The sequence below is a fragment of the Lissotriton vulgaris genome, chromosome 4_1 (assembly GCF_964263255.1).
Source record: "Lissotriton vulgaris chromosome 4_1, aLisVul1.2, whole genome shotgun sequence".
NCBI classification, from domain to species: domain Eukaryota; kingdom Metazoa; phylum Chordata; class Amphibia; order Caudata; family Salamandridae; genus Lissotriton; species Lissotriton vulgaris.
In genome coordinates, this window is record NC_141691.1 from 1,214,678,206 (window position 1) to 1,214,683,119 (window position 4,914).

Sequence of the window (4,914 nt, forward strand, 5' to 3'; positions counted from 1 at the left end):
CCGGGCGGCCCGAGCCGTGCACAAAGCTGTTTTGTCCAGCCCACCCCACCCTTGCCCATGCCAGAGAAAGGAAGAGCCAGGCAGCTCCCCATCCTGCACGCCTCCCACCAAGAGGAGCCAGGGTCCCCTCACAGGCCCTCTGCCACCTCTCTTCCAGGCTGTCCTGCCACATGAGAAGGCCCCCTCCTCAGTCGCTCAGATCTCGGTCGGGCTGGGACATTGGGCACAGGAGGGCCCAGCCCGCAGCAGGTCCTTTTAGGGGGGTGGTACCAGCCTACTGCCATTCGGTTTCACCCCACCGTGGGAATGGTGCCAGGTGAGCTTGGGTTTTATATCAGGAGGGTCTATCGCTGTGCCCCTCCCAGAGAGGGACAGGAGATGGGGGCCATCCCCTTCGCCACTCCCTCACTCGTCAGTCGGGTCCTCCCCAGTGGAAGACGACCACAGAAGGCTGGGTCCTCACCCGAGCACACCATGCGGCCGCGGACCGCACCGCCAGCCGGGCACGCCAGGGCAGGGCTGGGCCCTGTGCCTATGGTGTTTGCTTGCAGGAGGCAGCCAAGGGCTTCGGGCTGGCGCAGTCGGTCACTCAGGCTGCTCCGCCATTAATGATCCTTCCGCAGGTTCACCTACGGAACCTTGTTACGACTTTTGCTTCCTCTAGATAGTCAAGTTTGATCGTCTTCTTGGTGCTCTGCCAGGGGCGTTGCTGACCCCAGTGGGGCTGATCCGAGGACCTCACTAAACTATCCAATTGGTAGTAGTGACGGGCAGTATGTACAAAGGGCAGGGACTTAATCAACGTGAGCTTTTGACCCGAACTTACTGAGAATTCCTTGTGCATGGGAAATAATTGCAATCCCCAATCCCTATCATGAACAGGGTTCAGCGGTTACCCACACCTGTCGGTGAAGAGTAGACACGCTGATCCGTTCAGTGTAGCACGCATGCAGCCCCAGACATCTAAGGGCATCAAAGACCTGTTATTGCTCGATCTTGTGTGGCTGTACGCCACTTGTCCCTCTAAGAAGTTGGACGCCAACCGCTGGGGGCCGCGTAACTAGTTAGCATGGAGGAGTCTTGTTCGCTATCGGAATTAACCAGACAAATTGCTCCACCAACTAAGAACGGCCATGTACCACCACCCACAGAATCGAGAAGGAGCTATCAATCTGTTAATCCTTTCCGTGTCCGGGCTGGGTGAGGTTTCCTGTGTTGATCAAATTAAGCTGCAGGCTCCACTCCTGGTGGTGCCCTTCCGTCAATTCCTTTAAGTGTCAGCTTTGCAACCATACTCCCCCCGGAACCCAAAGACTTTGGTTTCCTGGAAGCTGCTCGGCGGGTCATGGGAATAATGATGCCGGATCGTTAGTCAGCATCGTTTATGGTCGGAACTACGACAGTATCCTCTTCAAACCTCAAATTTTCGTTCTTGATTAATGAAAACATTCTTGGCAAATGCTTTCGCTTTGGTTCATCTTGCGCCGGCCCAAGAATTTCACCTCTAGCGGCACAATATGAATGCAGCAACTTTAATTTATACTATTGGAGCTGAAATTACTGCAGCTGTTGGCACCAGACTTGCCCTTCAATGGATCCTCGTTAAAGAATTTAAAGTGTACTCATTCCAATTACAGGGCCTCAAAAGAGTCCTGTACTGTTATTTTTTGTCATTCCCTCCCCGAGTCAGGAGAGGGTAATCTGGGCGCCTGCTGCCTTCCTTGGATGTGGTAGCCGTTTCTCAGGCTCCCTCTCCGGAATCGAACCCTGATTCCCCGTTACATGTAGTCACCATGGTAGGCACAGAAAGTACCATCGAAAGGTGATAGGGCAGATATCCGAATGTGTCGTCGCTGTCACTGGGACGTGCGATCGCCCCCAGGTTATCTAAAGTCACCAAAGTGGCCGGGCAAGCATGAATAGGTCCTGGTCTGATAAAAGCACGCATTCCGGGAGGTCACAGCTCGTTGGCATGTATTAGCTCTAGAATTACCACAGTTAGCCAAGTAACAGATGGAGCGATCAAGGGAACGATAACTGATTTAATGAGCCATTCGCAGTTTTACTGTACTGGCCGTGTGTACTTACACGTGCATGGATTAATCTTTGAGAAAAGCATATGCTACTGGCAGGATCAACCAGGTAGCCGCACCTGCTGACTGGGTTCAGGCCGCGTGCCCATCTCCCGGACCGGCAACCTTCATGCACCCCTCCCTCTAGGGAGCCTGCCAGGGGAAGGAGCCTACCCGCCTGGGCAGGAAGGTTCACTGGAGGGGTGTGTAGAGGTGTGGTTGCATGGGCAATGGCAGGTCCAGCCATCTACCCCGGCAGGGAGAGGCGGGCCGAGGCGTAGCCTGAGCAAGACACAGGGGTACCGGAGCCTGACGGCGGCGGCACCCCTCGGAACGGTCATTCTGTGCTGCTGTGGAAATGTGCTGGGCAGAGAGGGGTGACGGTGTGCTGCGCTAGGCTATTGGACCTGTCAGACAGCAGCATCTGAGGGCCTGGCACCACCCAACCCCTTCCGCTTGGGTCATACCACTGGGGAGCACGAGCTGCTGAGGCCACTCAGCCTCCGCTCTGCTGGTAGGGTCTCATGCCAGGCAGTAGGCCCTCGAGTAAGACCGTCCATGCGGGGTTTAAGCGCTTTGCTCGAAACAACAGCCGAGGCTGGCCAAGCAGTCCATCTCTAAATGGACCGAGAGTGCCCAATCGATCCGGCTGGGGCTTCCTCTGGCAGGCCATCCTGCGCAGGGGGCATGCTGGCTTAGTGTCCCTGCCTGCTCCCGGGGCAAGCAGACTCGGAGCAAAAGGATCATCGGGAAGGGGCTAAGAGGCCAGTGCATACCTGGGCCCCTGGGGGCCCCGGCCGGCGGGCCCGGGTGCTGCCTTCCCCCGTCTCAACTTCGCCGGACCTCACGGAGGTCTAACTGAGCAAACTCTGAGAAAAAGGACCATTGGGAAGGGGCAGAGAGGCAGGTGCGTACCTAAGCCCTTGGGGGCCGGGCCGGTGGGCCCGGGTGCTGCCTTCCCCTGTCTCAGAATCGCCAGACCTCAGAGAGGTCTGACTGAGCAAACTCAGAGAAAAAGGGCCATCAGAAAGGGGTCAAGAGGCAGGTACGTACCCAGGCCCCTGGGTGCCCAGGCAGGAGGGTCCGGGTTCTGCCTTCCCCTGTTTCAGAATCGCCAGACCTCACAGAGGTCTAACTGAGCAAACTCAGAGAAATCGGAACATCAGGAAGGGGCTGAGAGGCAGGTGCGGACCCGGGCCCCTGGGGACCCCAGCGATCGGGCCCAGTTTCTGCCTTCCCCTGTTTCAGAATCGCCAGACCTCACGGAGGTCTAACTGAGCAAACTCAGAGAAAAAGGACCATTGTGAAGGGGCTGAGAGGAAGGTGCATACCTGGGCCCCTGGGGGCCCGGCAAGTTTTCCCGGGTGCTGCCTTCTCCTGTCTCACCATCGCTGGACCTCACGGAGGTCTAAATGAGCAAACTCTGAGAAAAAGGACCATCGGGAAAAGGCTGGGAGGCAGGTGCATACCTGGGCCCATGGGGGCGGTTCCGGTGGCTGTCTTCCCTGTCTGAGCATAGCCGGACCTCACAGAGGTCTAACTGAGCAAACTCAGAGAAAAGGGACCATCGGGAAGGGGCTGAGAGGCAAGTGCATACCTGGACCCCTGTGGGCCCCGGCTGTAAGGCTCGGGTTCTGCCTTCCCTTGTTTCAGAATCACCGGACCTCACGGAGGTCTGACTGACCCTCTCAATAGTAATCCGGAGGAAAATGACTCCTCTTTCTTGTAATTCATGTACATGAGGTGACAGAGGGAACCCAAGGCGCGAAAGTACCCGACCTCCTGGAGCCCTCGCTGTTATCGGGGAGGCAAATGAGCCCTCAACAGGACTTCGAGGCCATCTGGCCACCCCATAGAAAAGAATTGGGTGCGACCAGATGGCCAGGGGATAGGTGTGACTAGATGGCTGAGGGGAAAGGTGCTACCAGATGGCCTGGTACGAAAGGGAAACCATCTGGCCATTCTGTGCCCCAATGAAAGAGTGAGCGGGTGCTGGGGCATGGGAAGACCGGAGGCCCAGGGCCCCAGCTGGGCCCCCAGCCATTGAGGCTGCGCAGGGGACCCAATGGGCGCTCCGACCCGGGGCCCGCAGACACCTTGACAAGCAAGGGAGGCCTGCACAGGACTGACGGACCCCTGTCCTTCGCCCTTGGTGGAACAGCAGGCTGGGGGACAGGGCCCACGGCCAGAGCATCCGACCCAGGGCTCAACATGGCCCCTGGACCCAGCTGGGGCTCCCAGGCTGGAGGCACAGCGGACACCTCCCCAGGCCCTCTGCACCCTGCCATGCAGCCGGACCGAGGATGGGGCCCGGGGTGGGGAGGCCACCCTCCCAGGGGCCCTCAAGGGCCCTGGCTGGAGCTCCTGAACCCAGCCAAGCAAGGGGAGGCTCCTTAGGTACAACAGAACCCTGTCCTGGGTCTTTGGCAGTGCGGCAGGCCGGGGGACAAGGCCCAGGTCCGGAGCGCCCATCCCGGAGCCTGGCAGGGCCACTGGACCCAGCCAGGGCTCGCAGGCCCAGAGGCGAAGGGGAAGCCTCCCTGGGACTTCGTTTGGGCACAGATGCAGCAAAACTGAGGACGGATCCTGGGGTCCCTGGACCCAGCCCAGTAGGGGGAGGCTCCCCGCGCCCACCGGACCCCATCCGGGTCTGCCTGCCATGCGGCAGTCCCAGGGATGGACCCAGGGTTTGGGCGGTATCCTGGCCCATCCAGCTGCCGGCAGAGGACCACTAGGCTGAGAGGGGCCCCAGAGTACCTTGTCCCAAGTAATCCAGAGGAAAGCTACCCTTCTTTCTGGGAACCCGTGCGCACCCCAAGGCTCAGGGGACCCTAGGTGCAAA

At 58.9% G+C, this 4,914-nt stretch overlaps 1 pseudogene; it reads right to left on the reverse strand.

Moving 5' to 3' along the window:
• Positions 1-606: 606 nt before the first annotated feature.
• Positions 607-2,145, reverse strand: LOC147723067 (18S ribosomal RNA; annotated as a pseudogene).
• Between the last annotated feature and the right edge of the window lie 2,769 nt (positions 2,146-4,914).